The sequence below is a fragment of the Pinus tabuliformis genome, chromosome 4_2 (assembly GCF_031772625.1).
Source record: "Pinus tabuliformis cultivar Carrire ecotype Pingquan chromosome 4_2, CPIR1, whole genome shotgun sequence".
Taxonomy (NCBI): Eukaryota; Viridiplantae; Streptophyta; class Pinopsida; order Pinales; family Pinaceae; genus Pinus; species Pinus tabuliformis.
The window spans coordinates 683,803,443-683,819,810 of record NC_142304.1 but is presented as its reverse complement, the minus strand read 5'-3'; the positions used below and the strand labels follow the sequence as shown (position 1 = coordinate 683,819,810).

The following is a 16,368-nucleotide window of genomic DNA, read 5'->3' as shown; positions in this document are numbered from 1 at the left end:
GCGGCCAGTCCCATCACTCTTTGCCTAGGAGAAGGCCTTGGGCAAAGCTCAATTGACCTATTAACCTCTGCATTGGTTTCCATACCCATGTCAAGCTTCATCCATCAAATGGCATGCCTCTACCACAGGAAACAATCATGATGTTGATATTTCCGGAAGAGAATTGTGTAATAGATTTTTGATCAAAAAATACATTACACAGTTCTCTTTCCTAAATATCCAACCATATGAATAACTTTACAAGCTTCCAATCACTTATTACTATCATGATGCAATATGAATAACTGTACAAGCCTCCAGTCACTTATTACAATCATGATGCAGAGTATATACTGAAAGGTAATTGATGTTAAAGCCATGCTGAAGAGTTTGCAGCATCCAAGCATCCATCCAGCTCACCTCTTGGCCGCAACTCTTCACAGTTGACAGCTCCCAAGTTGACACTGCATTTTTCTTCCCTGAATGGAAGTTCCTTGACGGAGGAACCAGTACTAATGTCTGATATTGACAAAGGTTTATCTGAAGTCAGACAGTTGCCTCTGCAAGTGGTCACACTCACAACAACCCACTGACCATGGGGAATTGCAGACCAATTAGACCAGTCAGCCACATCTCCAGATTTACAACCTGCGGCCAGTCCCATCACTCTCTGCCTAGGAGAAGGCCTTGGGCAAAGCTCAATTGACCTATCGACCTCTGCATTGGTTTCCCCTGTTGGGCTTGGGATGCCAAGTGATGCAATGTGAGTACTCTGGTAGGAATTCCATACATGATCCCCAAAATCCAAATTACTGGTTGGGGACCCTGGAACCCTAATGGCCTCTTCCTTCATGGCAGAGCAGTCCTCGTTTAGAAAAGGATGGTTCAAAAGCTCTGTACTGGTCCATCTCTTCTTGGGGTCTCTCCGAAAACATTTCTCTAGGAAATCCTGGATCTGAGGTGAAAGCGGTGCAGGCAACTCTGGTAGTTCTTCTGTGCATCCAATCTTATACATCGCGTTAAGGGGATTGGAAACATTGCTCCATGGAGGCCTGCCAGTGGCCATCTCCAGTACAGTACAGCCTAGAGACCAAATATCAGAAGCAGGCCCCTGCTCCACTTGGTTCACTGCCTCTGGAGCCATCCACAGAGGAGTCCCCCTTAATTGCAGTGTCTCCTGGCCCTCCTCCTTATCCCCAAGCCTCTTGGCAGAACCAAAGTCAGCAAGCTTCACACCATTGGCACCCACAAGAACATTCTTGCCCTTGATATCACAATGCACAATCCCCTGCCTATGGAGGTAATCGATCCCACGTAGTATGCCACGAGTGTAGGCTCTGATCACGGATTCGTCGAGCTGCCCACCAAACTTAACCAGCAGATCCCCCACACTGCCACCCGGAATGTACTCCATGAATAAATTGTGCGTCCCCACACCATTCACGACGCTGTAATTGTGCCCCAGGCAGCGAACAATATATGGCGAATTCATACACCGCAAAATCTTGTATTCATTATCCAATGCCCAACTATAACCAGCTGTGGATTTGACTGCAAAGCTGTGGCCATTACAGCTGTTTTTGGCGAGGCTTACTGTCCCATGAGCTCCGACCCCAATAATGGTGCCCCTCACCCATCCCTCCTCGACTTGAGTCTCCATTCCCGCCCCACTCAACAATACACAAGATGAATGTTTGTGTTTTGAATCGTGCAGACCCTCCGGCGTGCTGTGCTAAGGTTATAGAGGGTCTGTGAGAAAATGGCGGGCGCACAAAGCGGCATTTAGACGCTGGAGTTGCTTTTCAAATCAGCCACCGACTTTTAGCTTTTTTGGCCGACTAAGTCCCCTACAGGCTGCCTTTGTTTTCTACCTTTATTTGCTCGAAGGTGGTAGAGTTAGCGCAATTGGCTCGCTTGCATGGCGTTTCAGCCATAAAGAAGCATGCAAAAGCGAAACATTGTCCACCGCACAGGAGCCGTTCAAAGGCATTTGGTACGCTAGTGTCGGAGACGGATGCCCAACTCACAACAACAACCCCTACCATATCGACGGGGTCAGGAAATTAATGTTTTTATAACAATTAATATAGCAAGTTCTATGGTGAGGTAACGTGACATTAATGACACATCTAATCGGTGGGTTGTGTAGTGGTTATTTAAAGATATTTAAGTTATTAGAATCATTTAGTAGTTTGGGCAATATTGACTATGAGCATGGTTAGATTTTTGTCCAAAAATCATGATCTCTTTATTATGGGGTGATTTCACAAAACATAAATTATTACATGCGAGTGTATGTTGGAACGGTCAGGGTGGTCGGTTTACATGCCCCAGGCTGATATCGAATCCTGGGGAGGCTGCGCCAGTAGCATATTTGGGCCACGGCCAAATGTACTATGTACAGTTGTATTATGACATATATAGCTTCTTCAGCGGGCCCGCCCCTGAAAATATATTGAATTAATTTTCACAATTATTTAAAAAACAGAAAACACATTAATTAATAATATTTAAATAATCTTAGTTTGAGTGGTTTGATAAACCACTTGTTACCCTCACAACTTAGGTTCAAGCTTTCATGAACATGTAGTAACTAGATGCATCTTCTATTGAAATTATTGATTCCCTTTTAAATTAAAATAATAAAATCTAATTTTAAAATATTGAGGCCCCCTTGCTACGGCGATATTTGTAACGGCTATGCCGTAAAAAATTCTGCTGGCTTCGGCCGTAAAAACTTCTGCTGGCTTCGGCCATATTGATTGTAAAAATCTGCGGGCTTCAGCCATACGATGATTTCTCTCTGAAAATTAATGTATAACTAAAACTTACATCCTCTATTTTACTTTTAATCTAATACCTTCTTAAAACAAAACTCATACTCTCAAGTATTAAATCTACTGAGCTTCTGTAATTAATTAAAAAAAATCATTGATATTGTCTTGTCGGAATCGAAGGTGCTTTTAACGCGCCACTAGAAGTATCTAGAAAGAATTATGCTTTAGATTCCTCTGATAAGAATACCGAACCACGCAATCCCTGTGCATCCGTGTGCATTAGATGTCTTCAGATTCCTTTGGCATTCCACTACTAAATTGGGGAACCCTTCGATGCCTAAATCCAAAATGGTGGACATTAATGAAAATGAGCTTGTTTTCTAGAGTTATGGGAATCAAAATTTTAGGGGGAATACACTATATATATATATATCAAGTATAAATCAATTTTAATTACTGATTTATTATATGGTGAGAGATTAAATTTTTTAATTTATAATTTTTTGGGAAAAAATTACATTTTAAGATATTATTTTTTTAGTAATTTATATGCATATACATAGGTAATATTTATTTTTTCATTAGCTGGATTATGTTTTTTTTAATTAGTTAAATTATATTTTTGAATGTATAAATGGATATAATATTTTGAAAGTTTTTTTAGATATTTGAATTATGTATACTCTACAATATAGATTTGTCATTTCAACATGCCTTTGCTAGATTTTAGACTAAATTGACCTTTAAATATACTTGAAAAATCATCAAAATGTAAAATAGTAAGACTACTTGAAATATTTTACAATGTTTTAATCATAATTTTTTTATATATTTTTAATTTCTTTTATAACATATACATAAAGGATATTGAAATATTTTACTTGATATATGAAGCATATTGTTCATATTAAAATATTTGTCTATTATTAATATAGTTTTAAATATATGTCAATATTACTTAACCTTAGTGCAATATTTTATTTATAACACACATTGAATATTGTTATTATTATTAACATTTTTTAAATGCCTCATACCAATTTTATATTAAGAATTGAATGAATTACACATCTTCATTCTTCATTTTATTGGGAAGTAAGTGACTTGTTTTACTTTTTATTACTTTTTCTTCCAAAAACACACACACACACACACACACACACATATATATATAACCATGAAGATCAATGACAAGAGATATATTCTCTTAGTAAATATAGGGATGCAACTACAACTAAAAGTTTTACAAGTTTATTGAAGCAGAAATATTGCTCTAAATGAACTTTAAATTGAATCTATATAAATGAAATCAATTTAAACTACATTTTATCTGAGGGAAAACAATATTTTTTTGAGAATGAAGATGCACTCAAGTAAGAAACCAACTTATTATGAAATAAATACTTAGTAAAGATAAATTATAAAAAAATTATCCAAACTTAGTTCAAAATGAAAATATTTAAAAATTGTGATGGTAGATAGCATAGAAATTCTAGCAATAACTTAAAATAAATAGGAATCTTTGTTGCTTACTTCAAAAAGCAAGATCATCATCTTCAACAATATTTAAATACATGGTTGAGAAAGCCCCATCAAATATTCCTTTTTTCAAATGGTAAATGAATTGCTTAACCATTCTCTCTTTTCATTACCACTTCACAAAAGAAACTTAGAGTTCCAAAATGTGAGTGCTCATTGTGTGTGATCATGAATAAGGGTGGTAGCTTGGTTAAATTTAAATGAGCTAGTTTTAAGGAGAAATTAGTGGGAAAAAAATAAATAAATATATATATATATATATGAGCAAATGTTGTTTATATTATAATAGTTTGAATACAAATAAAGTTGGTATAAGTTTACAAACACTATATTAATTTATACTAATTTAAGCATACATATTATATACTATATATAAAATTAGATACAACAACATATATTTACGTGGTAAGGCGTTTCCCTTTGGAAAAGACTCCCCTGATTGCTACTCTCCACCGTTTTTCACCATTGATCTTTGTGTTAGACGATTGAAGTATTATTCACCGTCCACGTGAGTTTTGGTTGGTTACCGTTTTTCATTGGTTATACAGTATAACGACTTTTGTTGTGGCTTACCTTCTTGTTTATTTTTAAATTTGAGTTTCCTGAAAATGGGAGGAATCCTTGACAAATTGCACGCCAATAAAGTGACAACAAATGAATGTGAAAAGATGGGGACCGGAGTCGATCACGAGTCTATGACCAAAATACGTAAGATTCGCAGCAATTCATCTGAGCCATTCGGAGATCTATTTAAGCCACCCAATGTTCTCCTTCAATTCCCCCCTTCATTTCATTAACATCGTTAGCTTGTTTATGCCCCTCTGTATTACATTTTATTCTGCGAGTCCCTGTTTTTTTCTTTCAACATACATTGCCTCCTTTCCTATTGCATTTGCTCTTCTCCCCATATTCAACATATCTGGTATTCTTTAGAGCCAATCTTCTTTGATTCTTTTGAAATTGTCGGAGTTTTATAATTGGAACATAATTATCTTGTTTTGATGCCTTTGATGTGCATATACTTCAGTGTATCGGGATGATAATTTTTTGGTATATGTATTGCAGAGTCATCCATAATGGTGCTGGCTAAGAATCGACTCGTGACAGAGCAGGGCCCTCGATTTGACTGCCTTCTGTTTGGTGAGCATCACACTTCTTTCTTTGGCTTTTAATTTTTTCCCTTTTCAATGGTATTAAGCTAAAGTTGTATGTATTTGTTTCTGATCCCAATTCGCTGTTCTAGATCTGGATGACACATTATATCCCTTAAGCTCTGAACTAGCTGCAGCATGCACCAACAACATCAGAGGTAATCTTGTAGCTAATCTGCCCCTAAAAAATTGTGTAATTTCAGTGTTCTTTTGAAGGAAATGTTAATCTTTAGATTTTAATCTAAACCAGAGTCTGATGCAACTCGGAAAGCTTGGAGTTGCATATTTAGATTGCCACCGAATAATTTCTTGGAATTTACGTGAGCTTGTTATATGCATCTCCAACTTTGAAACTTGAAGGTGATTAGACCCAGATGGACTATGGGCTTACTGTTCATATTCAACACGCCCAATATATTGTTTGTAACTAACGCAATGTTGCACACACAGAGTTGGATCACCCCACCCCTACTGGGGTTGTAGATGAAATTAAGACTTCTCTTAAGCCATTGAGGTAACTTTTGAGGTTTGAATTGTGTGTGTGATCCGGTTGTTGTGTGACAGATTATGTGAATCAAAAACTGGGAGTTGAAAAGAGCAGAGTCCCTGACTTGAGCAAGAGAGTTGTATAAAACTTATGGGACAACCATGGCCGGACTCAGGGTAAGCATTCAATCCCTATTGTTTCATGTAATTCAACATGGTATTTCAACTTTTAAGGTTAAAATGACTGATTTTTAGCATTGGGAGTCTTCTGTAGCTGATTACTGAGGAATTCAGCAACCCCCTTATGTGTCATTGGTTAGCAAGTAGCTTAAGAGTGGGGTCCCTTATGTGTCATCGGTTAGCAAGTAGCTTAAGAGTGGGGTTATGAGCTGCTTTCAATCAGAACCTGCTTCCTAGAATGACTGCAGAACATCTGAGACATACTATCCATAATTACTCCATGGTTTTCTATGATTTTACTGGCCACTACTCTGCCAAGATACCTTTTGCAAATTCATGAGACTGAAACCCTGTTTCTCATCTGTGGTCTTTAAGCCTCAAGGAACTCTCTTCTTTCTCCACTAATGATAATATATGAATGCAAATATAAGGTGTTCTAGATGTCTTTGTTTTATAACTACTACCAATACCAATTTCTAAAATATGGAATTATGATCAACGTTATGGCTAGGAATTGTAATTGGATTGAGAACCTTTTTCTCAACTTTCATGTTCATGAATTCCTTGCATATTTTGACAGTATTCTTTGTTCTATGCAGGCAGTGGGCTATGAATTTGACTATGACGATTACCACAGGTATCTAAGAAATCTTGTATCATCTTCTGGTTGGTAAATTTACAGCTATCTAACGTTTCAACTTTCGACAAAATCAGAGAAAATGCCAGTGATTTGACTTTCATTGTTTAGACTGTTTGGAATACCATTGATTGCTTTTGGCCTTACACGCTATCCTGTTTCACTCACTGGAAACAAACATTTCTTATACAATTTTGTTCACGGAAGATTGCCATATGAAGATCTTAAACCAGATCCTATGCTGAAGAACTTGTTATTAAGCATGCCTCAGAGGAAAATTGTAAGATCATATGGATCCCTTCAAATTATTTTTACGATGATATTAAATGAAGTCCTAGGTTTTGTTTGGAAACTTATTAGCGTGCTCGTTAACCGCTTGTAACTCTGTTCTGCAAAAACAGATATTTACAAACAGTGACAAAGTTCATGCTGCAAAGGTCCTTAACAGGCTGGGATTGGAAGATTGCTTTGAAGGCATAATATGCTTTGAGACACTTAATCCTCTTTCAAATATTACTGAAAGCAATAATGAATGGAATATGCCCGCTAATAACTCTACAATCCCGAAGACATCCATAATTTGCAAGCCCTCAAAAGATGCCATGGAGCAGGCTCTTCGCCTTGCAAACGCTGATCCACAAAAAACGGTATGGTAACAAAGATTTTGATGGCCATTTTCCTTCAGCTATCCATTTTTTCATGAAAAGATTGACTCATCCAGGTACCGTAAAAAGTTTATACCAAATCCCCCTTAGTAAACAAAGAAGGATAGCTAACACCTCTGCTTTGGCCCCAGTGTGAGGGTACAGGGGTATCCTATAGCGATACGTTTTCTAAAAATGACCATTCTGGCTAAAATCCCCCAGGGTGAATGACCTAGTTGTCTTTTGAGAAGTTATGTTGCAGTGGTATTTTCACAAGAAAAAGATGCATGTTGCTCTGATCATGTCCCACATACTGCACAATTATCAACTTGTCTCTGAAAACAGTCCTTTTTCAACGAGGAGGATCTACAAAGAGAATATTGTATTGAGTCCCAAAACATAAATCTGAAGGTGTGTGACAGAGATGTTTAAATAAGAAAGAGATGTTTGTTAGTCTGATCACATCCCACATACTGATCAATTATACATCTGTTCCCGAACAACCCCTTTTCAGTGGAGAGGAGCTACAAAGGGACTGTTGTACGCAATTGTAATCTAGACTCAAACCAATCTGGCAACCTGCAATTCGACATCATCAATTTTTATTTACCTTATGCATATCATTTCAACAACATCTATTGTAAGAGTTTCTATTTAATCTATTTTGTTTCCGTGCAGATTTTCTTTGATGACAGTCCCAGGTGTTACAGGGAAAAGTTTCTACACATAACTGCTTATCCCACTAAGGTGTGATAGCTACCTTAGAAACAAACAAATTAAAGCTACTTTCATTTTTCCTTTATGAATTATAGATGAGAGAAGAACAAAGAAGACCAACCTCTGTCTTGCGCTAATCTCCTAGTTCGATTCCTCTCTCTCTTGATAGTCTTTTGCTACTTGTTCCCTTGCACGCCCAGCTTCACCAAGTACCTATAAGATCACAGTAGCATAGCACTATACAAGAACATGGATCTATAATCATAAACAATCTAGGATCAGATGTAAATTGACCATACAAATGCAACAAACATGAATGACACAAGAGTATGGAGGAAAACTTGAATAGCTTTTATTGATAAACAAGAAAGAGCCAAGAGGAGTTACAACTAGTTGTTCTGACCCAGCATCATCCTCTCAGCAAGGAAGCCCCTCTTCACCTCATACAAAGCTTAGATCACCCAACAATCTGATGTTGTCTCAAGAAACCAACAACAATTCCTTACAATATGCAAAATTCCAGCCTCTGGATCTCTGGGATGAGGGATCCATATATAGATATCTGTAAGGGAGATGAGTCAGCTTGTGATTTGATTAGTGTCTTCCCTCTGATAGTTCTTGCTTCCACTTGGAGATTGATGATCTCTTACTCATCATTGGTCGAATTCAAAGAGGCAAGTGTCACAGGAGAAGTTTCTGGAAGTTTCCATGCCTCTCCACCTCGCGGAATGACACTGCCATTTGTCACTTCTCGCCCATCGCACCCCATAGAAGGGATTTTTGAAATGCAACGCACCCACACAGTGTGTTTAGGTGAGATGCAACGCACTTTGCCTATGGAGCAGCTGAAATGATCCTGTTTTGACCAGTTCTGAGCAATTTTTCATGGAGAACTTCTGGGAGAAGCTGTAATCAGTTGACCTTGTTCCTTTAGGGGTAAGAACAACACTTTTAGGGACTTAGGAGCCCTTGGTTTATGGACATTTCATGCTTGGGGTTGTAGTGCCCAAAAATGTCTATAACAATTGCCCCCTAAAGCATGAGGTCGTTAATCTTTTGATGTCGGGTGAAATGCTTTATTATGAGGATCCGAAGTTCTTTCAAGCTGGGAGGAGACCTGTAATAAGATACAATACAATACATTATCTTCATGATATTTTCATGATCTAGCTGAGGTGGGCATTCCCATGCTCAGCTTTATAAATTCATTTTCATGTACATAGGATAGACAATCGTCTGAGTGTAGACTGATGATTCTGGTAGAGCCATCATCCCTTTGATTGGATGATTATCTATGTACATTTGATGTCTTTATTTCCCTGAATATATATCGCAGCTCGGATGGATGAAACTAGATCCGAGGTCTTCAATCTCGTCCGATCTTCACTCGAAGTACAAGTCTATCCATGTGAGAGATGTTTTGGAGTCGAACATGGAAAGACATCGCCTGATTACCAGCCAATGATGTAAGCTGTTAACAGGCGCGAGAGGAATCACTGATAATGATAATGACCCTCAAGGTACTACAGTACAATTCGCGTGGTGTGAATAAAGGACTTGGCGTCGAACACCACGCAAAATCTTTCAGTCGAAGGCCATTGATGTAAACCTGTCGCCGGAAGTGAGAAACTTGCCATTGAGGCATGCAAGCTTCAAACTACTGAACGGGGTGTTCCTAGATCGACTTCTTGGATAATGAGCTGATGTCGACAAGAAGTGATCCATCACAGGAGGGCCTTAATGAATCCCACATCAATGACATGGAACGGAGCAAATGATTTTCATGGAGGTGAAAACGATCTGATGACATACGGTTTAGGGTGGCGGTCATGAAAGAATGGAGTATGAATGTATTGTAGCGGGTGAGACACAGGTGAATTCTCTGAATGACTTCTCTTGAACATATCGGCGACACTGACATGATGGATTGGTAGCATTACCCCAAATGTGGATGGTGTGATGGGACCATGGCGATGTGACCGGTGAATGAAACAACCCAACCCGACTTGGATGTAGAGTGAAAGTTTCATGTTCAAGAGCGACTTGCTACCAAAAAAGTTTCTTCAAGTTTTCTTCCCAATTTTCCCCAGTCATTGCTGACCAGTACCTCTTTATTTTTGTCAAGCTTGAGGAGGATAACATATGCTTGTTCTATAATTTTCCCTTCGGGCAAACCCATCGCTATGTTTTAACGAGCCTAGCGATAGTGAAACTCGTTCTTGTCTGCTACGGACAAGTTTGTCGCTATTAAGTTTTAACGAGTTTAACGACAAAGATAACTCGGTCCTTTTCAGTTTTAGAGAGTCTGAAAAGGAACGTAAAGGAAACTCCAAAATTCCTTTTTCGTCATCTAATCCCTTAAGTCTGAAAAAGTATAAAACAATACAGAAGGGATGAATTTTTGATACTTTTAACGAGCCGAACAAAACAAGCGCTCGATCTTTTTGTGTAATAATCCCTCAGGTCCAAAAAGATTAAAATTTAGAAGAGGGATAGCACTTCCGGTCCCTTTAGCGAGGTGGAGAGGCCAATGGCTTGGCAATCTTTTCATATTTTACGAGTCATTTGAAAAGAGCTTAAAGGAGACTCGTCTTTTGAGGAACGAGTGATAAAATTGGGTAGCAGCTGATTCCATGTAAGATTTGGAATGTTCCAATCATGACAGTGTTACAAGGATGGCTAGTGAGATCACTCTTCGCAGCTGTTCCTCAAAAAGGGGTAAACAATCAAATGGAGGTGAATGATCGGCCAATACAGAGTGGAGGTGATGATGAGAACATGACCAAGGCTTTTAAAGGCTGAAGTACTACATTCACGATGGTTATTTACCGGGAAATAGTTCATTTTTTAATGATCTTAAACGCGGGGGGGAACATTTGCTCATGGCTTATGTTTATTTTTTAACGAGCTTGAACTATGTGCTAAAACTGCTCGATAAATCTAGTCGTATAATAAGAATGTCCCATTTAAAAACAGAAATTTTTAGAGTTTTTCCCCACATCCTTTCTTTATGCAAGTTAGGAAACGACCAATCCTACGAGTTTAAAGGGTTAGAGGACCTACAAATTTAAAAAATAAATAGTCGCTCTTTGCTTGCATGCCAAAAGGTTTGCATGCCCCCAGGTATAAAATAAAGTTTCAAGGCCACCTTTTGTTCTACCGACAAAACATTTGTTTTATCAGGAAAGGTACTCCTCTTTCAGGTTACCAAAGATTGTTCTATTCACAGCGCAAACAAAACATTTCTTCGGTGATGTCTACCGAAATAGACAAAGGTGAGACAATCCACTCACATAACTTTGACGAGAGAATCTTGTTCCAGTCTAACCCCCTCTTCCAATCACGGATGGGGGTATAGTCTAGTCATATATCTCTCGCGGAAACCTACCCTATACCCGAAGTTTTCCTGCCGAAGTAGACCAGGGTGCATGCCCCCTGGGTTTCAGTCATGTCCCCCGAATCACTCGCGCTCATCAGGTGGACGGACTTGGGATTAATGAGACATTCCTTGTGTGAAAAGACCATTCAGGGATGGTATATGACTATTTGCTATGCATGATCCAGGAAATGAAAGCTGGTCTACGAGCTTGACCACTCTTCCTTCGTGCGGAAAACACATTACTCTAAAGAGTGATGAGACAATGGCTCCCATACAATAAATATAGTCTCGTCCAAGGAGTAGATTATAATCCAGGGGTCCTTGAACTACCATTACGTTCATGTGAACGGTTTTCCCTCTCAATGTTATGGGCACATTGGGAAGGATCCCTAACAGTCGACTGGTTCCTTTGTCAAAGCCCGTTAGATTTCGCATCTCAGGCAAAAGCGATGGCGAACCAAGCGCTTTCCAAGCAGTTGAGGAAAGGATACTCACAGAAGCCCCTTCATCTATGATGGTACCAGCCATAACCATTCTATATACTTGAGCAATAATTCGGAATGGTACACTAGCTAGTAAACGGGGTCTGCCTAGTTGATTCCAGTCGAAGGAGGCAACTAGGTTGCTTGGTGGTGGGACCGAATAGACGGTCGGGTATGAATTTGATGAACTTCCTTCCTGCAGTAAAGGAATGGGTAAATTGCCCCCATGTTCATCGGAGTCTGTGCTTACGAAAAGAATTTGGACGGTGTCATCCTTATTCTCTTCTGCGACTGTATCATCTGAAGATGGAACCTCTGAAGGCAAGACCGGGTCAACTGCCGCCTCGACCTTTTGACTTTCGTCTAGTATGGGTTCAAATGGTTTGTCTTCAATGATAGATGCTTTGGCCAACCACCTGGGCGGGTTAGCCGGCTTTTCAACTAGTGACGGACTCGGCAAGAGTTTTTAATATCCAAGAGGAAGTCCTAACGGTGAAACCGGACGATCGTCCAAAACTCTTTTAGCCTTGTCTAAGAAGGGACAACGGTGTACGGCATGGTCGCCTTCGCATAGCTTACAAGGAAATCTGTATTTTCCTTTTTGTCTTGGGGCTTCACTTTCACTAGTCGACGGTGTGTTTTCAACATGATCATCAGAGGTTGACAACACCGGGTTGTGCAAACGAGGACACCAGTCCTTTAAGATCCGAGGGATGCAGGGACAATCTCGATGATAGTGGTCTCCTTTGCAAATGACACATGGCGATTTAGGCCTGGTCGGTGCAGTGTGTGGATTTTCGCTAAACGATGCTTGGTTGCCCCCTTTCACTTTTGGCTCCTTCTTCTTCTTCTCTTTCTTCTTCTTTTCCTTCTTCTTCTCAGGTACTTGATTTTTGGCTTTACCAGCCCCATCAAGCGAAGAAGAAGGAGGAGAGGAAGAATTGGAGGAAGCAAAAGGTTGGTGGGTAACTCTGGATTCGTCTAGTTGCTGACTCGATTGTTCAGGAATTGCGGCATTCTGAACGACAGAGGTTGAGAAGAGCCATACAGGCAAGCTGATCGTCACTCCTGGAAGCGACAATGTGGCCATATGGGGCGCACCAACATCTCCCCAAGAGGAGAAGGGACTAGGATTTCCTCCAAGGGGAATTCCTTGGTTGGTGGGTTCCATTTCCTCAACCTAAGATCAATGTAGGGAAAGGTGATGATTATTCCGTTTAAAATAAATTTTAGACGCTTTGACACAACTTTTTTTTTCAATTTTTAAGAGTTGAGAAAAAACAAAAGATGACTCTAGTCGCCTTCGATTTTTAATGAGCCTGAAGTGACAAGTGCTCAGATGGACCTTTTCTGTTAAGGAGTCTGAAAAGGAACGAAAGGGACTGCTCTGGAAATCTAGGTAGAGGGATTACCAAACCAATCGCAAAACTACAGAATACTTTTTACGGTATGGCAGTCAATCTTCCCGAATGTTGTGTTCAGTGCATTGTAATCGATAGGGCGGCAGACACGGCTTCCTATGGATAAAGGATTAAGCCTATTGGGGTCTCCCAAAATATACTCGACGGTACGTGGGAGCACAAGTCCGTACTGGCACTTATCGTCTCAAAGTGGAGGAATCACCCAACCATCAGTGAGAACAACAGTTACCAGGCTTTACGACGCCGGAATACGTCTCTAGCCTAGACTTCTAAATGTTGTGCGTTAGGTTCCAAAGCGTTGTTAGATTCATTGAATTTATTTTATAGTTGATCTTGTTTATGAAGTTTGCCTTTCAGGTTCACCACGAGATGTAGATGTGTAATTCCTAAAATGCAATCTAAGATGATAAACAGTCTTTTATCTTCTTTGTGCAATGAAAATCCTAGCTACTAAGGAAAGAGAGGCAATATTCTTTCACAAAGAGCAAAGAGCACACTCTAAATGCACTTTCCTAAATCAAACCAATCAAACAGTCTAAATGCAAATGCACATGCATGTATTTGTTTTTGACTTTCTTAGTATGTAAATGATAAAAATAAAGTTGATGCACAAATCTGAATTGCTTTTCAAGCGACAGTTATCAACAAGTTTCTTTTCGAAATAAAAAATGGAGGCAATCACAACACCTTACGATTTGGAAACGAATACTTGTTTTCGACACTATAAAAATTACAAATTCAAACCAAATACAATAGTACCAGGATAATCAACTATCTACAGCAATCAAACTCTTTCCTATGCTTAAAAACAACACTTGCGACACTTTCAAATCAAAGGACGACAGTACGATTACGTTACTTTTGAAAAGGAGAACTGAAAATGACCCAACAAACACACAAAAACATTTACAGTTCTTTTGTACAAAGGAGGCGGAATAACAGCAAAGAAAAGGGGTCTCAAACAGAGATATACTGATCACAGGCAGCAAAATTCATGAATAAAATTGGAAAGAATGAACTGCAGAAACCAAAACTGAACAATGCCTAGTCTGATCAGCGCACCTATAACACAGGGAATTTGAAATGCAGTGCACCTACTACACTCGGGAAGTGCGCTGAATTTCAGATTCACAGAACAGTACCTGCGTTGGGCCAGAGACGAGACTTTGCAGTTTAGTTCATGGGTTTTGGCCGAGCAAATGGTAATCAGTAATGCAACAATCAGGGGTAGATCTAAGGAGGATCTAAGAGCTATCACAAAGGGAAATCAGAGAGTTTGTAAATCAGTTGTTTAATTTATAAACAAATCCTGGAGATTGACTGAAGCGGCATTTATCTACTTTGCATTTGCATAGCAAATGCAGTTCGAAAGCTACCTGGCTCGACTTCAGGCTCCGTCTGTAAGTTTATAAAATAGACAACAAGGAAGATAAACAAACAAACTAATTCGTCCCCAGCGGAGTCGCCATTTTGTTACAGGGAAAAGTGTCTACACAGAACTGCTTATCCCACTAAGGTGTGATAGCTACCTTAGAAACAAACAAAGTAAAGCTACTTTCGTTTTTCCTTTATGAAGTATAGATGAGAGAAGAACAAAGAAGACCAACCTCTGTCTTGCGCTAATCTCCTAGTTCGATTCCTCTCTCTCTTGATAGTCTTTCGCTACTTGTTCCCTTACATGCCCAGCTTCACCAAGTACCTGTAAGATCACAGTAGCATAGCACTATACAAGAACATGGATGTATAATCATAAACAATCTAGGATCTGATGTAAATTGACCATAAAAATGCAACAAACATGAATGACACAAGAGTATGGAGGAAAACTTGAATAACTTTTATTGATAAACAAGAAAGAGCCAAGAGGAGTTACAACTAGTTGTTCTGACCCAGCATCATCCTCTCAGCAAGGAAGCCCCTCTTGACCTCATACAAAGCTTAGATCACCCAACAATCTGATGTTGTCTCAAGAAACCAACAGCAATTCCTTACAATATGTAAAATTCCAGCCTCTGGATCTCTGGGATGAGGGATCCATATATAGATATCTGTAAGGGAGATGAGTCAGCTTGTGATTTGATTAGTGTCTTCCCTCTGATAGTTCTTGCTTCCACTTGGAGATTGATGATCTCTTACTCATCATTGGTCGAATTCAAAGAGGCAAGTGTCACAGGAGAAGTTTCTGGAAGTTTCCATGCCTCTCCACCTCGCTGAATGACACTGCCATTTGTCACTTCTCGCCCATCGCACCCCATAGAAGGGATTTTTGAAATGCAACGCACCCACACAGTGTGTTTAGGTGAGATGCAACGTACTTTGCCTATGGAGCAACTAAAATGATCCTGTTTTGACCAGTTCTGAGCAGTTTTTCATGGAGAACTTCTGGGAGAAGCTGTAATCAGTTGACCTTGTTCCTTTAGGGGTAAGAACAACACTTTTAGGGACTTAGGAGCCCTTGGTTTATGGACATTTCATGCTTGGGGTTGTAGTGCCCAAAAATGTCTATAACACCAGGAATATAGCCGCAGTAAAGCGTTCAGGCCTCCATACCGTATTGGTAAAGACCATATAATTGTAAATGGGATATAATGCTTTTGTAAAAATACATAATTGGTTGAATCTTCATCTAATTACACCGTAAGGCGTTTCCCTTTGGAAAAGACTCCCCTGATTGCCACTCTCCACCGTTTTTCATCGTTGATCTTTGTGTTAGACGATTGAAGTATTATTCACCATCCACGTGAGTTTTGGTTGGTTACCGTTTTTCATTGGTTACCGTTTTTCACCATTGATCTGTGTGTTACATGATTCAAATATTATCCACCGTCCATGGGAGTTTTGATTGGTTAGAGTAAAATCGTTTTACATTGTAACGGTTTTTGTTGGGGCTTATAGTTGGTTAGGGTAAAATCTTAATACAGTATAACGGCTTTTGTTGTGGCTTACCTTCTTGGCACTGTGTCAGAGCATGGACTC

At 39.3% G+C, this 16,368-nt stretch overlaps 2 pseudogenes; one reads left to right on the top strand and one right to left on the bottom strand.

Annotated features, from left to right (window-relative positions):
• Window positions 1-349: 349 nt before the first annotated feature.
• On the bottom strand, window positions 350-1,639 carry LOC149171294 (mitogen-activated protein kinase kinase kinase 20 pseudogene; annotated as a pseudogene).
• A 3,264-nt stretch (window positions 1,640-4,903) lies between these two features.
• LOC149171293 (uncharacterized protein C24B11.05-like) lies at window positions 4,904-15,964 on the top strand (annotated as a pseudogene).
• Window positions 15,965-16,368: the final 404 nt, after the last annotated feature.